The following is a 26,766-nucleotide window of genomic DNA, read 5'->3' as shown; positions in this document are numbered from 1 at the left end:
TTTGTTCCTTCATACACAGATGTGTGCTCTGCAAAGTTACTGGAGCTATATGGACAGCATAATCCAAGTGCCCTTTGTGGGACCAGCACTGCAGGTTAAGCTGCCACTGTGAAACTAGCATCCCATATGGGCACTGGTTCACGTCCCAGTTGCTCCACTTCCGATCCTACTCACTGCTAATGTGGCCGGCAAGGCAGCAGAAGATGGTCCAAGTGCTTGGGCCCCTGCCACCCACATGAGCAATCTGGAAGACGCTCTTGACTCCTGCCCAAACCTTGGGCCATTGCAGCCATTTGGGGAGTGAGCCAGCAGATGGAAGACCTCTGTCTCTGTCTCTCTCTCTCTCAAATAAATAAATCTTAAAAAAATAAATAAATAAACACCCCTTCTTCCAGCCATCTACCAGTCACTTATAGAAGCCATAATACAAGCAGGGCAATGTAGAGGGAGCTCACAGATGAATAACCCAAGTCCCCAGCCAGGCTCTCTGCTGCATGTGTCACAATGGGTTCAGTTCAATCAGAATAGAAGCCAGTGGGAATGGGGGAGGGTCTGCTGGCTCCAGGAAGTGGGCAAACCAGGCTGTGAAGGCCAAGGTAGCTGGTAGTATACGATCCTTTTATTTCATGGACAAATGAGGACCCAGATCCGAGAGGCGAAGTGACGCCCTGCAAGAGCACTGTCTCTGTAGCTCTGCTGGGCGTGGCAACACACAATTCAGAACCAGCAGGAGGGGCCAGCCCCAGGACGGCCATACTTGCCTCAGCTGTCTACACTGCTCGGACCCAGCCCTCGGGGGTCAGTCTGCCATCCCCTCTCTATTTTCCCAATTCCGGTGGCACTGGCCACCCCACGGCATGCCATGACGGGCAGGCTTTGATAGCAGAGATGAAAGGCAGTGCTGCAGTGTGTCTGAGGTCTGGACACCGATGTCGACTGCTTTCATCAGGAAAACCCCAAATTACCCACTCGGACACGCGGCCTTTCATCTGCTATGGGACAAGCAGAGGCTGCTATTAGGAAGGCTGCCTCGTCCACAGCCTCCCTTGCGGGGGACGGGGTTGAGGGGCCGATGCCAGCGCTACCCTCAGAACCGTGGTGCTGTCCTACTCTGCAGAACAGCCAGGCTCCACTCTGCCCTTGGCCACCGGACGCTGACTAACCGGACACAGAGGAGGTCTGTCTGGGCCAGCTGCCACCACTGCATAGGCAGCCTCTGCACGCAGACACTGTCCCCAACACTGGCTGCAGGAGCGCTGGGCTGGCCAAGCCACCGCTGTGTGCCTCCGCCTCCCACACACAGCCTCCAGCTCCAGGAAGCAGAGGTTCAGGACCACAAACTAAATGCACAGGAGAGCTGACCAGTGAGCAGTCCCTCCCTCTCTCCCTTCCTTCTCTCCCTCTTTCCCCAGCAAAACTGGTAATTGAGAAGTCCACATCACAGATCCCTGTGGCTGAAAGAAACCTCTTGGGGTCATCGCCACTGTTCCCCTGCAAGTCCGTCCTGCAGAGGTTGGGAAAGGCAAGCCAGAGTCCTCCTCCAAGAGATCTGGAGAAACTGCTGGCCTCCTGGTTACTAACCCGGCAGCCACAACTCTGCATCACAGCACTGGATGGGAGTCTCCTCTTTCCCTCCAGTATCTGCCGCCCACCTACGACTGAAGGTCTTCCAACAACTGTCTGCTGTAGTCGTCTCTGTTTCCTCAAGACGTAGTCGATGGTCCAGTCTAGAGGGCTGGTTAATAATGCAGGAGGATGGATGGACAGATGGGCAGATGGATGGGTGGATGGATGAATGTGTGAGCAGACAGATGGGTAAACAGGTGGGTGGGTGGATGACTGGATGGATGAATGGGTGGCTGAGTGGATTAACGAGTGGGTGGGTGTACAGATGAATGGCAGGCCAGGTAGGCAGGTAGGTGGATGGATGGGTGGATGAATGAGTAGATGGGTAGATACATGAATACCTAAATAAATACATGGACTGATGGATGGGTGGCTATGTGTGTAGGTGGTAAGTACATGGACAGATAGCTGGCAGGTAGGAAAAATGGACAGAGGAACAGGCCTGGAAACCAGAGAGAAGACGGCTGCAATGAGGAGCTATCAAACACACCCAGGCTAGATGGCCAGAATCAGAGCTTCTGAATCACAGAGGGCTTGAGAGACCCTTCGACTCTCACTCTCATTCCTTGTTTTGCAGATGAGAGAACCAGGACTCCAGTACAAACCGTCTCGTCCAAGGTCACGTGACTGAAGGAGACTCTCAGTAACAAGGCTTTTGACAGCCTCAGTCACAAAGCATAAATGGCAATCCATCCTGTGATCACAGAGAACATGGTATTCATGTTCTCCTGCTTGTGCACAGAGGAGCACTGCCTGTAACCTGCAACCTGTCAAGCTTCGGCCAAGTACACCTAACATGTAATGGAATCAGAAGGAAGAGAGACTCAGGGAGGAAGCAGGGCAGGTCTCCCACCTACAGAGGCCAGGCTGAAGGTGATGGCCTACAGCTTCCCACCAGCAATGCCAGTCCTCTCTGCCTCTGCCTTGGGTCACTTCTCACCTGGGTAAGAAGCAATCAAGGGACCGGCACTGGGGCGCAGCAGGTAAAGCCGCCACCTGCAGTACTGGCATCCCATATGGGTGCTAGTTCAATTGTCGGCTGCTCCACTTCCGATTCAGCTCTCTGCTATGGCCTGGGAAAGCAGAAGAAGACGGTCCAAGTTCTTGGGCCCCTGCACCTGTATAGGAGTCCTGGAAGAACCTCCTGGCTCCTGGCTCCTGGCTTCGGATCGGTGCAGCTCCAGCCATTGCAGCCAACTGGGGAGTGAACCAGTGGATGGAAGACCTCTCTCTCTCTCTCTCTCTCTCTCTCTCTTTTTCTGCCTCTCCTTCTCTCTGTGTGTAACTCTGACTTTCAAATAAATAAATAAATCTTTAAAAAAAAAAAAAAGAAGAAGAAGAAGAAGCAATCAAGCTGAGATTCTGGCTCTTCTTCCATGCTGTCTGCCTGCTGTATTTTCTACTGCGGGAGTAAAAGCAACCAAAACCCAGAGATCACAGTGACATCACCCATCCCCTGCTTGGTTGTGGAGAAGACAAGCAAATCCACCCACAGCTGTTTCCTGACAGGCTCCTGTGCATTCATCCCCGGCCAGGCACACACAAAGGACAATAAGAAGCCTAAAGCCCCGAGCAGGCCCACAATGTAGGTCACTGACTGCCTACTATTCGTTCACACACTCGTTCATGCAGCAAATCTGGATCCCAGAGTGGAGGGCTGCTCTCTGCTGAGTATGCACAAAGCCTGAAGCATCCAGCAACAAGTACCACCCCCCCATCATGTTGTACGACACTTTTCTGTGCTCCAAACGCCTGGCCAGACATGGGTGTGTTTAACCCTTACAGCAACTCCAGGGGGGGACATCCCATGAGTGTTCCCAAGCTCTCCCGCTGCACACTTGAGGAAACTGGGGTGCTGAGGGTCAAAGACACTTGGTCATAATCACAGATTGGAAAGGTGACGCAAACCCTCCTCTTCTGTTTTCTTCCAGCTACAAATCTTGGCCCACCTGTGAGTGAGGCATGAGGAATCTGAGCTGACCCACAGGCCAGACTGGGTTGGACCATAGGGGACTTGGACATGTGGAAGGACAGGGTAGGACACCATCCTGAGCTTCTCAGGTGGCCTGATGCACCCAGGGCAGGCAGCACAGCTCCTGGCAGGAGCCAAGACTAAAGCAAAGCAAAACAAAACCAAAGTAGCCTGTGCTGCCGAAGTGGGAAGACAGAGTGATCAGAAACAAGGGCTCCACAGTGAGGTCAGCCCTGGGTTCACTTCGGGCTGTGCCACTACAAACTGCGTGCCCTCCCAGAGCCTCTGTGCGCTCACCTGTCAAATGGGGCTGACAGGCCCAGCCCACCAGCGTGGAACACATGGGATTAAGTGTCTGGTGTCAAGTGAGTGTTCCGCACGTCCTCTTTCTACCTTGTGACCTCTGATGCCTCCCTTGTTTGCTTGACTGAGATAACATTTGCAAAACACAAAATTAACCATTTAAGCATGTGTATCTTGATGGCCCTTAGCCCATTCACAGTATTGTGCAACCACCACCTCTATCTAATCAAAGCACATTTCCATCCATCCAAAACAAAACTGTGGGCCCATTAAGCAGTCACTTCCCTCCCATCCACCACCAGTCACCAATCTGCTTTCTCTCTTTATAGATTTGCCTATTCTGGATAATTCATAAAAAAGGAAGCATGCAAGATGTGACCTTCTGTGTCTAGCGTCTTTCACCCAGCACAATGCTTTTGAGGTTAACCATATTGTAGCATCGATCAGTGCCTCACTCCTTTGTATGGCAAAATAATCTTTTTTAACAAGATTTACTTATTTGAAAGGCAGAAATGGGGCTGGTGCTGTAGCCCAGTGGGTTAAGCAGCTGCCTGCAATGCCAGCATCCCATATGGGTACCGGTTCAAGTCCTGCCTGCTCCACTTCTGATCCAGCTCCCTGCTAATGTGCCTGGGAAAGTGGCAGAAGATACTCAAGTATTTGGGCCCCTGACACCCACATGGGAGACCTGGATGAAGCTCCTGGGTCTTCCATCCACTGGTTCATGGCCACGAGGGGCTGGGCCAGGCGGAAGCCAGGAGCCCAGAGCTCCATCCAGGCCTCCCGCATGGAAGAGGCCCAAGTGCTCCAGCTGTCTTCTGCTGCTTCCCCAGGCACATTAGCAGGGAGCTGAATCAGAAATCGAGAGACTGGGTCTCAAACCAGTGCTCTGATGCGGGATGCTGGCACTGCAAGCAGCAGCTCAAACTGTAGCACCACAACACCAGTGCCTGGCAAACAATCCTGACCCATTCTCCCCTTGAATGACACTGGACACTTGGGTTGCTTTTGTCTGGCTACTGGGAATATGCTGCTACAAATATTCATGTACAATTTTTATGTGAACATATGTGTTCAACTGTGCTGTCTACATACAAAGGAGCAGAATCGGGAGGTCACGTGCTAATTCTAAACTGAACTTTCTCAGGAACCACCAAGCTGTTCGCCACTGAGGCTGTCCCTTTTATATTCCCGCTAGATCACACAAGGGCTCCAATGTCTCCACATTTTTGCCAACACTTGTGATTTTCTGGCTTTTGTTTTATCACAGCCACCCTAGTAGGTATGAACAGGCATCTTGTGGTTCTAATCCACATCTCCCTAACAGAAAGATGTGGAGCATCTTTTCACGTGTCTGTTGGCTATTTGTGCTCGTTCTCTGAAGAAATGTGTAAGTCCTGTGCCAACTGGTTTTTAATTGAAAGAGAGAGATCTCCCATCTTCTGGTTTACTCCTCAAATGCCCACAACTGCCCGAGCTGGGCCAGGCCAAAGTCAGGAGGGGCAGGAACCCACCCTGTGTGACAAGGAGCCAACTACTTGAAGTACCACCTGCTGCTTCCCAGGGTGCAATTAGCAGGAAACTAGATAGGAAGCAGAGCCAGAACTCAAACCCAGGGACTCCTACACAGGAGGCAGGCTTCCCAAGCAGTGCTGTACCCACCAGGCCAAATGCCTGCCCCGTTTCTCATTTTTAAATTGCATTGAGCAAAAGGGTCACAAACTCATCACGCTGCTTCCCATCTATCCGCTGCACAGGGGTAGGGCTGGAGCGAGACCGCCAGGCTGCACAGTCCTGCACAAGGGCCCAGAGCGGGCGGGGAGCCTGTGTGTGTCCCAAGCGCACTCAGACAGGCTGTGGGGCGTCTGGAGGACGTCTGGGGCAGAGCACAGAGCCCAGGGAGAAGAGGAAAGGCTGCCGACCACTTCACAGCACTCAGAGCTCCTTGGAGTGTCTGAGTAGGTAATCGCAGGACTGGCTGGCCAGCTGTTTTCCATTTCCCAGGCAGATAGGGAGGAGGAAGTGTGCACAGCAGGAGAGGGGTAGGTTAAGCAGAAGGAAGCGCTCTCTAGGGAGCTTTACCTGGCAGAGTGGGCCGACACCTGGCACAGACCACCCAAGCGGCAGCCTGCACCCACCCCGGCACCAGTGCCTGGGGTCTCAGACGTCACAGCCACGTTCCCCATGGAAACGTTTCCCTCACTGAAGAGAGGGGGATGTGTTGCAGTCACACACGGTCTCGCATTAACCCTGACACTGCACACTTCCCAGCACCGGTGGCACACATGATACTTTGCCAAATAGATCAGGCTGAATACAGAAAAGGTTCTGGCTGGGATACAGGGGTACAGACGGGGAAGGGGACCTTGTACAGGGCCCTGAGGAGTCAGGGCTGATGAGGAGGATGCTGGGGAAAGCTTTTGGTCCAAGCCAGCAGAAGGCACAGGGTGCCCTAGGGACACCTGCACTGGGCCTCCGTGGTAGCAAGGGAGGGGAGATATAAAAGTTAGCCTATACTTGGGGCTTGTGCACCAGGGTGCAATTCTAACGCCACCACTTATTATTTCCAGCAAAGTCCTCCACGGCTCAGGGCCCTTTTCTTCCCATCATCTTTCATGGTGGGGATAACGGAATGAGCGTGGTGTGCCATGCAAGGACAGGTCAGCTCGAGGAAGGCTGGCTGCCCTGCCGTTAGCCAGAGGGCCTCTCCCTGGGCTCCAACCCCACTCTGCTACTTGCCTTCTGCGGAGTCTCGGGCAGCTGACCTCAGCTTCCTCACCTTGCAATGGGGCGGTGATAAAGATGCCTTACTTGTTGGGCAGTTCCCTGTGTGACACTTACAGCCCACTTATTTGATGCCTGAGAGTACTCAAAAATGTCCCTGTTATTCCAGAGCTGTCAGCAAAACAGCCCATCGTCTCCTCGCTCCCTGTGTGTTACAAGTCTTGCACAGTGAGCTGAACGCTGGCTCCAAGTGCAGGAACTGCAGCGTCATGGAATTTTAACACAGCTGGGCTCCGCAGAAACGAATGCTCCGCTCAACAAAAGTGAAGAACCAGGCCCAGCGGCTCACCCACCGCAAACCCAGGCCTCAGCCAGAAGCTGTCACTGCCCTGCCCCATCTGCCCCCCACCCCCGCCTCGCCCATTCTTTATCCATCACCCAACCAGCACCACCCGTAACCCTGCGGGCGAGCTTCAGTTAAAAACAGTTTATGGAGCCCAGAGCTGCTCTTGTTGCCTGCGCCTGAGATAAGAGAAGCCTGAGGCCACCAGGAGCCAGGATGTCACCCACACCGGGACCCCTGGGCACAACAGGAAAGCTCCTACTTTCCCAAACAGCACCCAAGAAGCAGAGAGGAGGGTAGCGGAGTGGCACAAGCCTGCTGGTAGACCACAGTGAGGGCAGAGCCTGCGTTCTACAGCTGGGCCTTTGGGCAAGTTCCTCAGGCCTCCTTGGCCCTGGGCTCCCTATCTGTACAGCAGGGAATGCACAGGACCCACAGCGAGGAGCAGCACTGGGGAGCCCGCTCCTCATAGGGACCTCCTAGTGGCCAGAGGGGTCGGGTTCAGCTGTTCATGGTCCAGGGCTGGCCCCTGCACAGCATCACAAGGCCAGCACAGCCACCCAGGCCCTGTTGTGCAGGAGACAGCTTGCTTGGGAGCTCTGGCGGCTGCAGCATTCCCAGGGTATGCTTGCCAGGACAGCCACATCCAGAGCATGTCTTGTCTAGGGCTGCAGACAAGAGGGAGAAGGTGCCAAGAGGGCTGGGTTGAGGCTGGGAACAGCAGCTCCAGGACGCCTGACTGTCGGGCCTCCACTGTGTCCCTCTGTAGTTCAGGGCAGCACGAACGGGAGATGGTGTCTGAGGGCCCAGCCTGGTCCAGACTCCAAGCCTGGGCCTCTGGAATTGACAAACCATGTGTGGCTGTGGCAGAGCCCATGTCCCCAGGGTTGCTAACAGCAAAGGTCACCTGCCAATGTTTCAAGACAGGCATGCCCTTCACCATGGTCAGTCAATCAAACAGTCAATCTTTCTTTCTCTCTCTCAATCTGTGCTTCAACTTGCCCACCCCCTGGAGCAGGTTAGTGCAGTGGCTAAGAGCACAAGTGCTGCATGCCAACACTGTGGTATAGTGGGTAAGGCCCCCACCTGCGGCACCGGCATCCCACACGGGCACCAGTTTGAGTCCGGCTGCTCCTCTTCCAATCCAGCTCTCTGCTGTGGCCTGGGAAAGCAGTGGAAGAAGGCCCAAGTACTTGGGACCCTGTACCCGTATGAGGGACCCAGAAGAAGCTTCTGGCTCCTGGCTTCAGATTGGCACAGCTCCAGCCATTGCAGTCATTTGGGGAGTGAACCAGCAGATGGAAGACCTCTCTCTGCCTCTGCCTCTCTATAATTCTGCCATTCAAATAAATAAATCAATATTAAAAAGAGAGAGAGAGAGAGTACGAGCACTGTAGCCAGGCTGCTGGGGCTGGAAAACCAGTATGGCTACTTTTTGCTGCGTGACCACAGACACTATGCTTCTCCTCTCTGATCCTCCATTTTTCTATTTGTAAAAAGGTGCTAATTATAGCACTGTACCTCCTAGGATTATCAAGGGAAGTAAATTATGTGACAAATGAACCCTAATCCAAACCGCCTAGGACCTAACAAGCACTAGATAAGATCAGCTGTGATTATTAGTTACTAATCTGGTTAAGATCATCAGGAAATCACAAAACATAACTGATCTGACTGCTATGGCCTTCGCGTATGGTCAACTGGACAGCGATTTACCAGCAAGAAAAGACCATGAAGAAACGCAGAGGAAATTTGCTTTCTCTGGTCAGCTTCCTACACAAGTAATCTTTTCAGCTCAGGGTCTCACACCACCCCACAAGTAGAGGTTCTGCAGGTGGGGACCCCAAGTCTCAGAGAGCCAGAGCCAGGCAACCGAGCTGTTCCGAAGCTGACCATTGCGTTACAGAACAAAGGCAAGCTCTGAGGCATCACCTGCCTGAGTATACTCCCACCTCCCCAAGCCCTTTTGCAGGTACCTGCTCCCTGTCAGCCCATCTGGCCCCCCGCACCCAGGGTCCTAAGACCGAGGCAGACCCTGCTGATCACTCTTCCAGCCCAGCCTTGCAGAACTGACCTCTGCAGCATGAGGATGGACACGCGCAGAAGACTGTCCCTGGGGACCCACTCCCCGGCTCCCGAGGGCTGACCCGGCACACGCTCAGCCTCCGCTCATCTGCTACAAAAACCGCCTGCCCCTCTGGTTCTATTCAAGCCCCACAGTCCGACAGGAAACACAGCGCCAGACCCTGCTTCTGCTTGGTGGCAAAATCATTCTGCTGAACATGTCCCCATAACCCTCTGCGGCTGTCTGCTGTGCCTCTTCTCTCACCCCAGTGCCTCTGCGGGGACCACCCACCACTCCTTTCTAAGCCCCCAACATCACACCACCGTGCCCACTCTGTACAGCATCAACTGCCCCCCTACCATGGGAGCCACGGGGCTCTTAAAGGTCCAACACACACCTTTTAAAGGAAAAATATTTGCTCAGAGCTCACCACCCCCTCCTCCCCAACCCCCTACACAGGCAACCATTATGCATGCACTATCTCAGTAAGTCCCTCAAGCAATCCCCTAAAGCAAGCACTGTTATCACTCCCATTTTGCAGCTGGAGAAAATGAGGGAGGTTCGGAGAAGTAGCCATCCAGGGTCACATGCCGTAAAATCCCGTAAAATCCGTGATCCAAACCCAGAGCTCCTCTCTCTGAAGGGCATCCCTGTGAACAGGTGGCAGGGCTGTGCTGTTGTTCCGCCTGATCTGGGGATGCCAGTATAACAGGCAGCAGCTTTACCCACTGCACCACCCCACCGGCTCTATCTTAAGAGCATTGAAATACGAAGTGGGCCAAACCTGGGCCCAGAAACACAGACTTGCAGGAGAGACAGTGATCCCCCTGGGAAAGAGCCAAGGGCCAAGTGAGTTAAGAGTGGAGACACTGATTCAGCCAGGCTAGTCACAGGGGCCTTTGCTGGGTTCAAAGCCAGGATCGGGTGTGGCCTGGCAGAGGAGACAGAGTCCCCAGAAACCGTCCCTGTAGAGCCACAGCCTCCCCCACGTCTGGGGCCTGTGCTAGTGCAGAGCTCTGCAGGGCTCCTGCACCTGCACTCCTTGTGTTTCTCCACCCAGTTCACGGGGAGCCGGGAAACCAGCAGTCCTCACGGTCCCATCTGAAGGTAACTGACACGGCACTTTCCACGAGAAGCTCCCTCGAGAGTTAGGACGGAACCTGGAAGGACGGTGACCCCCCACACATGCGCAAACACCGAGGACCTACGCTCCTAACACCAGCCACCTGGAAAACTCACGGCTCAGGACGTCCAAAATGACCACGCACAGCAGACCAGAGTTGGGTTGTTTGGTGGAGTTGGACCACAAAGTTGGCCTCAACCTATGACTCAAAAAAAAGAGAGAGAGAGAAAGGGGTTCCAAAAAGATGAGGTAGCCATAAAATTCAGACAGAGAAAGCCATGAAAGATTCACAGCTCAATAGAAGTGAAATGGAATTCTACCTTTAGTCACTGGAGCTTGGGTACAACCCCAGGCCAGGGAGGCCACCGTCCCAAGGGCACCACCGTCAGGAAGGGGTTGGGTGTGGAACCACACTTCTCCGTCCTTCAGCTGCCATCCTTTCCCAACGCTGGCCAGACACCCCCTCCTGGTAACCTCCATAAATCCTTGACTTGGCAAATCCGAAACCCACAGCTTAGAGAGCAAGGTGAGGGACTGGGGCTGGCCTTGTGGCACCAACACTGGTGATGCTGGCATCCCATATCAGAGCAATGGTTTGAGTCCCTGCTGCTCTGCTTCTGATCCAGCTCCCTGTTAATGCACCTGGGAAGGCAGTGGAAGATGGCCCAAAGTACTTGAGCCCCTGCCACCTGTCAGGGAGACCACAATGGAATTCTAGGCTCCTCGATGCAGCCTGGTCCAGACCCAACTGTTACAGACATTTTGGAAGTGAACCAGTAGAGAGATGGTCTCAGTCTCTTTCTCTCGCTCTCTCTTTCCTCACCCACATGGCTCTGCCTTTCAAATAAATAATTTTTTTTTTATTTGACAGATAGAGTTAGACAGTGAGGGAGAGAGAGAGAGAGAGAGAGAGAGAGAGAAAGGTCTTCCTTCCGCTGGTTCACCACCCCCCAAATAGCCGCTACGGCCGGAGCTACGCTGATCCGGAGCCAGGAGCATCCTCCGGGTCTCCCATGCAGGTGCAGGGGCCCAAGCACTTGGGCCATCCTCCACTGCCTTCTGGGGCCACAGCAGAGAGCTGGACTGGAAGAGGAGCAACCGGGACTAGAACCCGGCACCCATATGGGATGCTGGTGCCGCAGGCAGAGGATTAACCAAGTGAGCCACGGCACCGGCCCCTCAAATAAATAATTTTTAAAAATAAAATAAAATGGGGAAGACTCTTGAGATTATGTGATGATAACACATGGTCTTTCTGTAGCCCAGGCCTCCTGCCCCACTTCCAGGCATCCACTGCACCATGTAATAACTCAGGGATTCATGGCAGCACAGACGGGGCTGTGTGGAGCTGGCTTTTTCCTTTCTACTGCACTGCCCACCCTGCCCACCAGCCTCCCCCACCCTTCAGCAGGCCAGTGGAGCTGGAGTATAACTTCCTGTTATCCTCAGAGCTGGCCCTGTGGCAGACTCCTGAGATCCTGCAGAAGAGCAACTCGGGGTCACTTCCACCAGGCGCAAGGATCCAGCTTCCCACAGGCCTGGGGGTCTTCCAAGGCCTCTGCTGTCCACCAAGGACCAGGCCCTGCCATGGGCCGTGCAGAATTTGGAAGCTTCTGGCAGATACAAAGCAGGCAGCCTGGGGAGGCTGGATGCCTTACTCGCTCAGTGCCTACCCTTCCCCGAGCCTCTGTTCTCAGACCTCTAAGGTGAAGGTGACTTGGGGTCGCTGGGACAGTCATTTAAATTCTGGGACAGAGTGGGCCTTCCAAAAAGGGTAGCCACTGCAGCAGAAGCAGGGCCCCAGGCCTGCACACCAACCACACCGACGCCCTCTTCCCTTAGGCCTAAGACCTTGACATCTGACAGAATGCACGGGAACAAGACACAAACAGCAGACCACACAAGCAAGGGAGGGCGGTGGCTTTCACAGTGCACACCCACCCCACCCTCCACCGCCCCTCTCCTACCACACCCTGGGCGCACACAGGACATCAGGTGTGTCCTCTAAGCCACTGCTCACCCATGCATCAAACCCCGAGGGGCACAATCTGTTCAGCCTGAGCCCAACCACCCCATCTTCCCTCCTATCTAAACACTGACTATCCCCGTGAAGGTGCAACCTGCTAGCACTGTCTGAATGCAAAATGCAATGCTAACTGGAAGCCTCAGAGCCACCTGGAGGATTTATGTTGGTGCTAACTGGAGAACAAATGAAACCCCAGGAATGGCTTAATTAACCCAGCACGTGTTGCCCAGGCATTCTCTTCCTATCTAAATCCAGCTCTCAAGGTTCTTTCACTTATCATCAAGGACAAAGAAATTTGCAGGAAAAAGAATGCAACCCCAGTGGTCATTAGAGCTCCAATTTGGAGGAAGGTGAGCTGATTGTGTGGCCACCTGCAAGTTCCTCACCCTCTCTGAAGTGCTTCGAGGTCCCTCACAGAGAACTGGCGGCCAGAACAAGACCAGGCTTCAGCAAACACCTGGTGTACATGGGCACTGTGCTAAATGCTTCACTGCAACATCTCATTTAAACCTCGAACTCTTCCCACACAGAAGGACCGCGATAATCCCACTTTACAGATGAGGAAACTGAGGTTAAGCAAAGTTAAATACCTTGCCTGAGATCACAAGCACAAATGGCTGAGCCAGGGTTTACAACCCAGCCCAGTCGGTGCTAGTGCACGAGCCACGGCCGCACCCGTGGCACAGGACAGGAAAGACTGCCTGAGACCACAGCTGGGAGCCGGACTGCAACTCAGTTTCCTCACCTGAACAATGGAAACAACAAAGGTGCTACAGTGGTAAAAATAAGACAAGGCCAGGTAAGCTGCCAGCGGAGGCATCTACACATTCCATGGGACCCACGGGCCACCACTGCGCAATGCACTGGCCGGCACATGGTAGGGACACAGCAAATAGTAGCTGACTGGACAGTGCCTGTGAATGTGAAGACAGAACAGGGGTGTAGGGATTAGATGTTCTCCTAAGTGAGAACTGCCGGTATGCAGGTCCAGAAGAAATACCCATCTTAGAGAAAACTCTTCCCCAGCCATCAGCTCACCCGACAGCTCAGGGAAGGGAGGCAGCCAACACCCCAGCCCCACCAGCATCCCATTCCCAGCAAACCCAGTGTCCCGCTCCAGTACCCACACCTGCATATCCGACATCCCAACAGTGCCCAGGACCTTCTGCTGGTCTTCGCACAGGGTCCCTTTCAGCACCCGTGTCTACGTCACGCTCCCAGACTTGACTTCTGTTTCTCTTGCTGCTGTTAAATTGTCACTGCTGCAGAGGGTCCCCAGGATCCCGCCCCTTCTACACCCTGGCTCTGAACATCTCCTGGGCAGTAGCCTCGTCTCCTTCCAGAACCCCTTCTTCCAAGCACAACCCAGGCTTGTACCCAGTGCCAGGCTCTGCTGCCCAGCCCAAGATGCACAAGCCAGCACCAACAACCTCTGCCCTCAAGTTCCCTGGGCTCAAAGGGGGGAAACCCTGGGGCAGAGTGTTCCAGTGGAGAGTGATGTGGCAATGCGACGTGCACTCACTGTGCTCCGGGCTCCCAGGGCTACACCCAGGCATGCACCAGAACCGTGCACCAGGGCATCACCACTTAGCTGTTTCCTGCAGCAAAACCCTGGCAACCACCCCCAGATCTACCACGTGAGGAACAAACGAATCCAAGCCTAATGCCGAGTGAGAAGAGAATCACCTGCCCATGAAGTTTCTTTGTTTCATAAAGTTTATTTATTTTGATTCACTTGGAAAGCAGAGCAACTTGGAGGTGTGGGGGGTGGGGGAGATTTTAAACACATGCCAGAGTGCTACCAACAGCCCCCCAGCAGATGTGGAATCAAAGTGTCTAAACGTTACCTGTACACCCAGAGTTCAGGAACGGTGCGTCCACACAAAGAGGGACGGGGAGTGGGAGAACCGGCTCAGGGCTCAGGGACCTGCCACGTCATTTGTTCTGGTTCCTCAAGGCAAGATCCAAGGTCAGGTCATTAGCACCTGCTAATCCCGGGGGGTGGGCATGGAGTTGGGGGTGAGAACAAGACAGATTCTTAGCAGATTCTAGAACATGGCCGCATTCTGCCAGGCAGTGGAGAGCAGGGAAACCCAGAAGCCCTGGGCACTCATGTGCCCAGTGACCACCACACAGGCAAGGCCCAGCCGCCTGTCTGCTGGTCTGGAACGTGTGCCCAGGGTTGGTGGCTCCTGGCCTGGGGAGAATGTGCCTGCCCCACCGCCTCTGCCCGCCCAGCCCCTTGCGGAGCGTGCAGGCTCAGGTCACCCTGGGCTGCAGCTGTGCCCCTTTCCAGACCTCTCGGGGGATGAAATGCAATCGCACAACGCTGGGCTGTCCAGCTCTCAGCCCTGTTCCCAGCGGTGACTCATTTGTCCCCCGCACAAGCACATGAGGGGCACAAGGACTGCCACTCGGCTCCAGGCCCTGACGGAGTCGCCCGAGCTGACTCAACAGGCAGAAAATAGGACAGTCACAAAGCCACTGTGACTTGCAAATCCGAATTCCCTTCAGCGTTCGCGGCTAAGATCCTCTAATTTCACAATAGCCAACTGCTCCAGGGAGGGAAGTGCAGCCCAGAGTGGTCAAGCGGCCCTCTCAAGGCCACACAGCCAGAAAGCCCCTGGCTCACCTGGCCCTGGATTTTTCTGACATACCTCACACCAAGCTCCCCAGAGCATTTCTGCATCAGAAACTTTACTTTTACTCGAAGAATCTCACATTTCCTGAACACACATCAAGGAGTTTCTGGGGCTGGGGGGGTGACCAGAAAGCTGGGCATGTGTGGCCTGGCTGATGTTCATTTGTTTATGTCTTCACCTCCCACAGCAGCCGGTCCAGAACCTCTGAGTGACTCAGAGACCTCACCACCAGCAGCTGCTTCTTGGCGGGAGCCAGATAAGCCAACGTGGGAGGAGAGGGGTTCAGCACACTTCCCAGTAATCAGGGGAGGCTGGCCCTGTCTCCCCAGAACCCCCAGTCCGTGTGCAGGGAGAGATGGCGGCAGAGAGACAGATGGGAGGGGAGACCCCTTCCCCAACAACTGCCTGGAGACCCAGCTATCAGCATGTGGCCAAAGTCGTAACAGGACTGCAAGACAAAGAAAGGGGGAGGGCTGGGCATCTGACGCAGGTTAAGACTGCTTGAGACAACTGCAACCCGTATCAGTGCCTGGGTTTGAATCCAGCTCCGCTTCTGATCTCAGCTTCCTGCTATTGAGCAGCCTGCAAGGCAGCAGGTGATGGCTCAAGTACAAGGGTCCCTGCCACCTGTGTGGGAAACCAAGACGGAGTTCCATGCTCTTAGCTTCAGCCTGGTGCAGCCTTAGCTCTTGTGGGCACTTGGGGGTGAATCACCAGATGGAAGATCTAGCACTTCCTGTTTCTGTCTCTTTCTCTTTGCCTTTCAAATATGCAAAAACTAAGAAATAAAAAAATTTAGAAAGGAGGAGGAAGCCCCTACCCTGTGTTCTCACCCCTCAGCCCAGGAAATAATCCACTTCCTGGCAAGAGGAGAGGCACAGAGCCCTCAGGGCCAAGTGGAACAGAAGCTCACAGCCAAAGCCACGGTGCTCCTTGCAGGCTCACCATGGCCACCTGTACCCCAGAGTTGGAGGAAGGTACCCTGCTCACCTCTGCTGCCTGGCCAAATCCAACCCAGGGTGGCCACCAATTATGGTGACTTCACTGCCTGGCTCTGGTTTCCAAAACCTTCCGCCTGAAGGTTTCAGGAGCCAGAAACACAGAAGGTATCTTGAGACTGCAGCAGTCAGCAACTGTCTGATCTCTGGTTCCTACGCTATTAAACCACACACAGCACCAAGGGCCCAAGGGCCACATGAAGAGCAAAATGTTGCCTCTTGCGTTTGTGAGGAAGGCTGCATCTTCAAACTCCTCACTCTCCTCCTCCTCCCTCCTCTGGACCACCAGGGTCAAATGCACTCATTCTGCTTCTCCAAGCCTTGTCTGCGCTGGGTGCTGCAGGCTGGGGAGAGTCTCAAACACCACCCCCCAGCAGAGGCCAGGCTTCCAGCAGCCAAGGCCATGGTCCTGCTCCACTGCGTGAGACTTCATTCGCACCACCATGAGTACAAACCTTCATTTGCCTCCAGACTTGTTTAGGGATCACAGGGGTTCAGGAGAGAGCAGGAAGTCAGAGACCCTCTGGAATCTGCCCCCTTCATTAACTTGAGAATTCCACATGCCAGTGTTTTCTCAAGCATTTTTTCCACTGAATACTAGCCTGGGAGGAGGAGCTGCCATCCTCACTCCCACAGGTGCCAGCCGGCAGAGCCAGGGCTGTTCCTTGGGGTGAGGCTGGAGCTCCCACAGAGCGAAAACTAACATTTAGAGAGCAAGTACCAGCTGCCCAGCACTGGGGTAAGAACTGGAGAGTCGGAGGCATGCGGTTTGCAGATGAAGAAGGGGAGGCTCAAACAGCCTGAGGACTTGAAGTCACTCAGTTATGAAACTGCAAAGGTACAACAGCTGGCTCAGCTTTGCTCCCAACACCGTAGTCTCTGAAAGCTGTAACTACCTGTGAAAGAGCATGCGGACTTCGTAAGACACAGGCACTCCAAGGCAGGACACTGGACAACCCAACACCCACTAGAATCACCACCGCGGCCGAAGTGCGCTCCAGCCTGCAAACCCTGCACGCTGAACTTGCTGCACCATCCCTGAGATCACCCTCTGCCAAAGCCCACGTGCACTGAGCCTCAGACGCAGCGAGCGCTCCATAAATGCCGGGAGCTGAACACGGGAGCGCCAGCCGTGGGAAGGCCGCCTTCTGCACTTTCTGTAAAAACTAATGGAAGCACTGTCCATATGCTATTTAACAAGTCTCATATAAATATTACATCTTGCAACAAATTTCTCCCTAGTGTTTATGATCCAGGAGAAATGTCTTTCAGCGACTAGTTACCCTCATAGACCAACAACAAACTACAGCTTACAGGCCCCGTGCCACTTCTTGTAAATAAAGTTTTATTGGCACACAGCCACGCCCACTCATAGGCAGGCTGCTTTCCAGATACTCAGGCAGACTGACTAGTTAAAAACTGCAAGGCCCTCAAAGCAGAAAATATTTACGATCTAGCCCTTCATGGAAAACGCTTGCCAATCCTTCATTTAGACACAAATATAACCTACTCAGCGAGTTGTGCTCACCAGAAAGCTCAGAGCTAAAACGAATGCTACATTTTTGTAACTCATTCATCTTCAGCATTTTTTTTATTTCTCTCCGCCTCCAAGTTTTGATCTCCTAATTCCGTTTCAGCCTTTTGCTTAAAAATAGTTGCATTCCCTAAATACGTATTATATGACAGGCACCAGATTAAGCCCTTCAATACATTCTGTTGTTTAATTCTCACAAAAATCTCACATTGCAGATAGTATTATCTTCAATTTATCAAAGAGAAATGAATGACAGAAATGAAGAAATAAGTCAGCAATTGACTGCCGAGTGGGAATATTTACCACTGCAAATTTTATCTCACAGAGCAATAGAAGGGCTGAGCAGAAAACCTTGGGAGCTCAAGAAAAAGAGCTGGCAGAGAGGAAATCAGAAGCCGCGGTCAATGTGAGCAGAATTAAGAGCGAGGCACTGTGGTTCTGAGTCGCTCTGCGTGCAATCTAACTGCAAACCAAGTTGCGCATGCGGTCACTTCCTCAGGGATCTGCCCGATTCAGGCGGGAGCTCCGTGGTTCAAGTCTCAGCTGGTGTGAGGCAGGACACAGATTAACTCACATCACAGGCTCAGACACTGCCTCCCAGGCCACAATCAGGGCCACAGCAGGACAAACTGCTGGAGGTCTTGCTCTTCAGGAGTGCTAGGGCCACCTGCTGCTACCTTGGGATTTTCACAAAGGTGAACTATCTACATCCTAAGGAGTAATAACTGCAAGTCACAAGTCTCATGTGTCAATTGCAGTCTCTTCCTCATTCACGTTCAAGCGAATATAAAAGAATTGCTTTTTAAAAAAATGCCTACCCAGGGGCCAGTGTTTTGGCACAGTAGGTTGAGCTGCCATCTGCAACACTGGCATCCCATATCAGAGCACCAGTTTGAGGCCTGGCTACTCCGCCTCTGATCCTGCTCCCTGCTAATGCACCTAGGAAGGCAGTAGAGGACGGCCCAAGTACCTGGGCCCCTGCCACCCAAGTGGGAGACCAGGATGGAGTTCCAGGCTCCTGGCTCCTGGGCCAGCCTAGACCGGCTATTGCAGCCATCTGGGGAGTGAGCCAGCAGAAAGAAAATATATACACATCTCTCCCTTTTAATAAATAAATAGATCTAAAAAAAAACCTTGCTCTTTATAACATGATGTCATCTTGCATGTAAGGCAGGGTCGCTGAGATTGAAAGCAAGCCACAGCAGCTGTGCAATCACTACAGGTGGACCGCAGCTTTCTGGGTGTCCCTGAGCTTGGATTTGTACGTGTGCAACAGGGACTTGACTCCCACCACAGCCAAGTTCAAGGTTGACCAGACACGTTCCAAGCACTCATAAACACCAGCTCTTAAGGAGCCCCACAGCCGTTCCCCAAGTGTCCTGGGACAGCGAGTCATGGACCGTGTCACACCACCCCAAGCAGACTCCCAGGGTCCAGGCGCTAAGCCGTCTCAGGCTGTCTGCAGAGTAGGAAGGTCCCCGAGAGGCAGAGCGAGCTGTCAGTCACCGCAGGGGCCCAGCAGTAGGACACACACAGGTTGCCTGCACTGGCAGCAGTCTGGGACCACAGGGCTCAAGAATAGCGTTCTTCCAAGTGCAGACAGCAGATCTCAGAGAGGAGACCAAGCCCACAGAGCCTGGGCTACAAGCAGAAACGCCAACTGTTCAGCCAAACACCAAAACAAACCGGCTGAGCCGCCCTGGACCCAGGAAACACCAGCAGCACTGGTAGCCCCAGCACTGGCACCACCACCAGCACCACCCACACACCGTGTGGCTGACTAATCCAAGGGCCTGGGTCTAGTGCACAGAGCTACATCGCGGTAGGCTCCGGCATCTGAACGCAAGTATCCGAGCACCCCTGTCACTCTGCAGTATCCCTGTGTACACAAGAAACCACGGCTCCCCGATCGAGGAGGACACCACAAAAGGCCCAGGGAAGAGGGGCCATCTGTCCAGGGTCACCGTCGCAGGGGCGAGAAAGGAACAGAAGCCACACTCTGGGCCAGGTAGTCAGGGGCACTGAAGTCAGACCTGGACTGTGCTCCCGGGGACACCAGCTGTGCCTCCCTGTGCTCCACTCACTTCTGCAGAGAAAGAGGTCGCGACAATGCCTACCCCACAGCTGTTTGAGGGTTGAGTGGAATAATGGCTGGTGTGCGCTCTGCACACAGCCTGGCTTAACAAACGGCTCCTCTTTTTTTTTTTTTTTTTTTTTTTGACAGGCAGAGTGGACAGTGAGAGAGAGACAGAGAGGAAGGTCTTCCTTTGCCGTTGGTTCACCCTCCAATGGCCGCCACGGCCAGTGCGCTGCAACCGGCGCACTGCGCTGATCTGATGGCAGGATCCAGGTACTTCTCCTGGTCTCCCATGGGGTGCAGGGCCCAAGCACTTGGGCCATCCTCCACTGCACTCCCTGGTCACAGCAGAGAGCTGGCCTGGAAGAGGGGCAACCGGGACAGAATCTGGCGCCCTGACAGGGACTAGAACCCGGTGTGCCGGTGCCGCAGGCGGAGGATTAGCCTAGTGAGCCGCGGCGCCGGCTTTTCTTTCTTTTTTCAAGATTTATTTATTCATTTGAAAGTCAGAGCTGCAGAGAGAGAGGGAGAAAAAGAGATCTTCCATCCGTTGGTTTACTTTCCAGATGGCCACAATGATCAGCGCTGGGCCAGGCTGAAGCCAGGAGCTTCATCCGGGTCTCCCATGTAGGTGTCAGGGGCCCAGACACTTGGGCCATCTTCTGCTGCTTTCCCAGGCCCCTTAGCAGGGAGCTGGATTAGAAGTAAAGTAGCCAGGACACAAACTGACGCCCAGGCACAGGCAGTGGCTTTACCCACTACACCACAACACCAGCCCCAAGGGAAACCTCCACGCAGACACACAGACACGGCCCAGAGTCTTACTGCTCAATGCTCACCCTCGGGGCCTGAGCCCACCCTTGTCCCCCAGTGAGGAGATAACCAGGACCACCACAATGGGGTAGTTCCAGGGAGCAGCAGATAAAAGCAGAAAAACAGAGCTGTGGGCCCAGTGATAAGTGAGGTGCAGCTGCCACACGGGAGGGTAGGGGGAGAAAGCAAGGAGAAGTCAGAGGCCTGGGAAGGCAGAAAGACTGAGAGGGGCCAGGCTGTGCCCCACCATCCCCAACCCAGCCCCTCACATCCCAGGATAGCTCTGCTCACCCCTGCCACTCCAGCCGAATCTCCCAGCCCTGGAAAACCACCCCCAAGTCCTCGGCAGCACCTCCCTGCAATGACTCTTCCCCCTGCCCCTGCTTGGCCACAGCACAGGAGCCCAGTACCCATCACGCTGCATGGCAAGTCCCCACTTACCCAAGGACACAGGCTCCCAACCCAATCCCACTCCCTCCCCAAGTGCAGCGGGGCATCCCTCAGTTAGACGCTGTCTCTCCAGAGAGTCAGGAGCACACCCAGGTCTAAGGACCCAAGAAGCCTTTCCCAGCAGCCAGCACTCATCACAGCCCCTCCCAAAGACCCGGAAGTAAAAGTCTTGCCCCTTCGGAAAGGCCTGGCTCAGTGTAAGACATCAGGCTATTCTTGGGTTCTCTGTTTGGCCTGTTCCTGAAAAAGTAGCCCTGGACAAGTTACGTGGCCTCTCAGACTCTCATGGCTCTCAGCTGTGAAATGGGCACCCTCCCCCTGCCCCATGAGACTGTCGGCTGAATAAGCCACACAGTTGCTAAGACAGTGATTCCCTTCTGTCTGTCCTCAGGGAAGCTGAAAAAAAACCGAGAGTGGCCATCTGACCAGGTCTGCTGTGTGTCCGGCCTGTCAGCAAGACAACCAGGTTTGCTGGGCTCAGAGTGGACTTTCTGGGGTGTGAGAGACGTGCAGTCAGGCGACTGGTACAGGTGAATATAAAGTTGCAGCACACCAAGGAGGGGTGGATGGCCAGTGTGTGACAGCCACACGGGACGGGACTCACACCAGGGAGTCACAGAAGCCTGTCTGAGAAAGCATCGCCGGCCTGAGTGGAACCCGGAGCCCAGCCCCAGCCACACATGATGTCTGGGCCTCACGTGTGCTCCTGGAAGCCAAATGCCCAGGGGCCCTGGAGACCTGAGCACTTGGTCCACTCTCCTTTGGGCAGCGCAACGTCCCTGGGAGATGCACTAAGTTCCCTCTGCTCATCTGCTGCAGAACCACAGTAGCCCTTTGTGGACAAGCTCAGCTGCTCTGACCACAGGCAGGCACAAAGCTCCCTCCTCACCTGCCACTGCCCTGCCACTCAGCCTTCCCAAGGCTCCAGGGACTGTGACCCTCAACCAGCTGTCCATGACAGCCAGTAGTGCCCTGTTCCAAGGCCAGCAGCACTGCCTAGCTGGATCTACTCAGAAAGACTTGCAAGGCCCAAGCTACCGGCACCCTCCCCAAAAGCCACCTCAGCCAATACTGCACTTTCTTACTCAGTGCTGGGTGCCTCCCCTGAGATCCACACGCTGGTGTCTACAATGACACTCACTGCACCCTGCACATGGGGAAGAGAAAGGAATCCAGGCTGACACTGTGGCTCAGCAGGTAAAGCTCCACCTGTAAAAACGCATCCCACAAGGGCACTGGTTCATGTCCCAGCTGCTCCACGTCCCATCCGTCTCCCTGCTAAGGGTCTGGGAAAAGCAGTGGAAGACTGCCCTAGTGTCTGGGCCCCTGCACCCACGTGGGAGATCCAGATGAAGCTCCTGGCTTCAGCCTGGCTCAGCCCTGGCCATTGCAGCCATCTGGGCAGTGAACAAGTGAATGGAAGATCTCTGTATAGCTCTGTCACCTTTCAAATAAATAAATCTTTAAAATCCAGCAGTCAGTGTCCCCAAGGCACAAAGAGAATCCATGCTAGAGATTCAAAGCCAGGCCAGGCAACCGCTCACATCCAGCATTCACAATCCCAACCACGTGGCCTTGCGCTGCTCCCACCTCTAAGCACAGAGCCAAGAAACTGTCCCTCCACACACAGCCTCCCACTGACCCTCCACTGTCCTAACTCATGAACCTTCCTGTCCTCTCTCACCCTTTCCACAGAACAGGAGGCCGTGCACCAGGCTCTCTGTGCTGCCTGGAAAACACACAGCCATGGTAAACAGACCCTGGCCTCCCAGGACTTACAGCCGGGCAGACGAAGTCAGACAGCTGAACCAGGACAATCAGGAGGGGTGGCAGGTATGACGGTGGCACACGTCACCACAGGGAACGGGGTGGCTCCCAGGAAGCACCTTCCCTTTCCATCTGTCCCCACCAGGCACCCAGTTCCATGCCGGATGCGCAGATGAGCTCCTCAAATGCCACCAGCCACAACACTGTGAACCCTCAGCCATCCGCCAGGACAGCCTCACCTAACACTCGGGAGAGCACTGGATGGAACGTGTACCAGCAATGCCCAAGGAAGAGATGGGGACTTACGTGTCACAGGGGAGCCCCAGCGGGAACCAGCGGAGACCCAACCAGTCATTCCTGCCCTACACGAGGATGGAAACCTCAGCCCTGGTAGGCAGCTGAGGTCCTCTGTCTCCCACGGACACCCGGGCTGAGGAATCCACAATGCACTCAGTCAGGTCCTTCCTCCCAGTCATCACACACATCCAGGCGTGGTTCCACAGCATGCTTCCACGGTGTCCTCCCCAGCGGGCCAGGTGTCACTGTGAATCCAACAGGCTCCGAAAATCCTCGAGCAGGGTCCCAGGCGACCAACAGGCGCAGCCAGCGTGGGGCAAGGGAGGGAGCGCATCCTTCTCAGCTTCCGGTCAGCCTGGGACAGGAAAAATGCAGAAAACAGTCTTGCTACAATCGCAGGCCAGAGCGTCGGGCAGTGATTCTTCTTTCTTGCACTTGACCCCCACCTACCCAGAGGGGAACTCTGGCCCCGTGACAGCCTCAAATAAAGCAGAGGTGGTGTCCTGGGAGGCGTCGGCTGAGCGCTGCTTCCCATGAGGCACCAGGACCTCTGGGACAGGGAACTTTCCACTGCCCTGGGAGGAGGGGGCTGAGGTGTGGCTGGCTGCAGAGCCCAGAGCAAAGCCAGACCTGGCACCCAGCCTGAGCTCCCCTGCAGGGCTGAGAGGTCCAGTGAGCTGAGAGGTTCAAGGTCAGCGGGTAGGAAGTACTTCTTTGTTTTGTTTCTTTTTAAAGACAACCACAAAACCCTGGCTCGGCTCCAGGCCTGGTCTTGTCCTGTGAGCTTCTGTAGGGCAGAGCCAGAGCTGTTTCTGTTCTTACTCATTCATTCAGCAATCGCTGAGCACCTACAACTAGCAGCCAAGCACTGTCCCGGGGAGAGGTGAGGTCTTCCTAACTTGAATTATTCCGAAGAAAAGTGAAGGGCGCTGATGCAGGATGCCTAGGGCTTGAGCCCCACACCCCTGCCCATCCAGTGACACCAGTGACTGCCCCTCTGGAGTGTCTACTGTTCACCCTGCCGAACACCCTGGCCCCCAGCCACCCTGCAGTCCCTGGCCCTGCTTTCCAGGTGAGGAAATGGGGACACACACAACTACTTTGTTTCAAAATTGTGAGAGAGGAGCTCAATGGTCTGCCTCCCAAGTCTGCACTCCAATTTCCCTAGTGGAGGAAACCTGCGTGCAGCGGCTGGCATTTCACAGGCGCAGAATTCTCATTTATTCTCCACCAAAACAAAAAACAAACAGAAAATCTGTGAGTTATAGATATTATCAGGCCGGCGCTGTGGTGCAGTGGGTTAAAGCCCTGGCCTGAAGCACCGGCATCCCATATGGGTGCCAGTTCAAGTCCTGGCTGCTCCACTTCCATCCAGCTCTCTCCTACGGTCTGGGAAAACAGTAGAAGATGGCCCAAGTCCTTGGGCCCCTGCACTCCCGTGGGAGACCTGGAAGAAGCTCCTGGCTCCTGGCTTCGGATAGGCTCAGCTCCGGCTGTTGCGGCCATCTGGGAAGTGACCCAGCAGATGGAAGACCTCTCTCTCTCTTTCTGCTCTCCTCTGTGTAACTCTTTCAAGTAAATAAATAAAAATAAATAAATCTTAAGAAAGAAAGAGAGAGAGAGAGAAAAAGAAGGAAAGAAGGAGGGAGGGAGGGAGGGAGAAAGAGAGGGAGGAAGAAAGAGAGGGAGGGAGGGAGGGAGGGAGGGAGGGAGGGAGAGAGAGAGGGAAGGAAGGAAGGAAGGAAGGAAGGAAGGAAGGAAGGGAGGGAGGAACCAAGCAGGCTGGGTCCTAAGCCTCTGGGCACAGCCACTATACCAACTCCTATCAAGAACAACTATTGCTACCAAGACAAATCTCCATAGATGCAATGCTTTTAAAAAGACAAATGTATTATCCTCTATGTACAGAGATCACAAGTCTGACACAGGTCTCACTGGGCTAAGATCAAAGTGACAGAAGGGCTGAAGTCCTTTCTGGAGCTCTAAGAAAGAATCTACTTCTGGGCTTTTTCTACCTTCCAGGGCCTGCTCATGAGCCACAGGTCACAGCTCTCTTCCTCTGCTTTCAAATACAGCAGCTTGGCCAGCGCTGTGGCTCACTTGGCTAATCCTCTGCCTGCGGCACTAGCACCCTGGGTTCTAGTCCCGGTCAGGGTGCCGGATTCTGTCCCGGTTGCCCCTCTTCCAGTCCAGCTCTCTGCTGTGGCCGGGAAGGCAGTGGAGGATGGCCCAAGTGCTTGGGCCCTGCACCCGCATGGGAGACCAAGAGAAGCACCTGGCTCCTGGCTTCAGAACCATGCAGCGCGCTGGCCGTAGTGGCCATTTTGGAGGGTGAACCTTCGGAAAAGGAAGACCTTTCTCTCTGTCTCTCTCTCTGTCTAACTCTGCCTGTCAAAAAAAAAAAAAAAAAATACAGCAGCAGAGCACCTCTGATCCTGCTGCGGTTTTCACGGCGTTTTCTCTAAGCCTCTGCCTCCCCTCTTCCACTTGGAAGGTGATTACATTGAGCTCACCCTGATGATGCAGGACAATCTCCCCACCTCAAAGTCCTTGGCCTTAACTGCATCTGCAAAGCTCCTCTTGACCTGTAAGGTAACCTATTCACAGGCTCTAGAGTTGGGGACACAGCCATCTTTGGGGGCCATTATTCTGCCCACCACAGTCACGACAGCAGAACGGCATCCATCCCCACAAAGATGGGTGTTACGGCACAGTGGGCGAAGCTGTTGCTTAGGATGCCCACATCCCAAACTGGAGTGAACCTTTCAAGTCCTGGCTACTCTGTGGTTCTCATCCAGATTCCTGCTAATGCACCTGGGAGACTGTGGAGGGTGGTCCAAGTACTTGGGTTGCTGCCACCCACATGGCAAACCAGAACAGAGTTCCTGCCTCCCAGATTCAGCCTGGCCCAGCCCTGGCTGTTGTGGCCATTTGGGGAATGAACCAGTGAATGCCACTGTCACTCTGCCTTTCAAATAATAAATAAAATTTTGGAAAAAGCTTCAATGATCTCACTATGGACATCACACTAGCTACCTACACCCTACTTCCAGCACAAACACACAAACATAAACACGCACAGTCGTACACAGACACACTCACGCATTGCAGCAGCCATTAGAGAAAGCACAAAGGAAGTTGAGCTATGTGTTCTTCTTAAAAACATCCACACCTCCTGGCCCTGATAACATCTTCTTTTGTAAACATGAAAACGATGCTTGCCACACAGGGTTCATGCCAGGACTGCTGTTGTTCTCAGAGTCAGCAGCGGCCTCTGATAAACGAGGACGCAGTAGGTAATCAGCACTGTACAAGGTGCTTAATACCCGCCTTGCGGTGTACTTCAGCCAGCTCAGCTCGCAGGAGGCAGGCTTGGTTTTCCTGACCTCCAGATGGGACTCCTGAGGCTCAGCTCCTAAGAGGCAGTGTGGGTTTCTGCATGTGGGTTGGGTCAGCCTCCACAGCCTGTGTTCCTGCCACTCTGAGGCACGCCTTGCCTAAATGAGACGGTGTTCCTGCAAAAGTCTGCTTCCAGCAGTGGTCGAGTAGCTCCCTACCGGAGCAGTTTCCAAGCAGATCACAACTCTAAACAAAATATTAAAAACCAAACAAACAACAAACTTCCAGGCACCAGCGGGACCAAAACTAGGATATCCTGGTGGGGGGTCAATACCTGGAGAAGGGAAACTCGGTACTCCGAGATGAGGCACAGGTCTATACCGCAGAGATGGCTGGAGCTCAGATAACAGCTAAAGACACAGACAGAGATCAAGACAGCTAACAGCTGAACATGAACAGTCCCGGCAAAGAGAAATCCAGAAAACAGGAGCCCCCGCTCTGTGTACAAACACCCCCTACGCCACCGAGTGACCCCTGAGCCAAGTTCCCATGCAGCCCAGTTAAAGCCACGGGAAGCAGACATTTACTTCAGTGCAAGGGAGGCAGACCTTGGAGTTTATTAGGCTAATTGTCTAATGAAACAAAAAAGCAGTGTTCTTTAGAGGAA

General features: G+C 54.1%; 1 long non-coding RNA gene across 33 annotated transcripts in view; it reads right to left on the bottom strand.

Moving 5' to 3' along the window:
* LOC103348133 (uncharacterized) overlaps positions 1-26,766 on the bottom strand; it is a 260,857-nt gene that overhangs the window by 152,820 nt on the left and 81,271 nt on the right. For 27 of the 33 annotated variants that reach the window (XR_011389535.1, XR_011389551.1, XR_011389533.1 and 24 more), the window contains one exon: positions 22,770-23,115. The exons of the other annotated variants lie outside the window; for them this stretch is intronic. This is a non-coding gene — a long non-coding RNA (uncharacterized lncRNA). The remainder of the gene's footprint in view (positions 1-22,769; positions 23,116-26,766) is intronic. 33 annotated transcript variants of the gene reach the window in all.

This window comes from Oryctolagus cuniculus, chromosome 6, assembly GCF_964237555.1.
Source record: "Oryctolagus cuniculus chromosome 6, mOryCun1.1, whole genome shotgun sequence".
NCBI lineage: Eukaryota > Metazoa > Chordata > Mammalia > Lagomorpha > Leporidae > Oryctolagus > Oryctolagus cuniculus.
The sequence above is the reverse complement of the archived record's forward strand: the minus strand, read 5'-3'. Positions and strand labels throughout refer to the sequence as shown.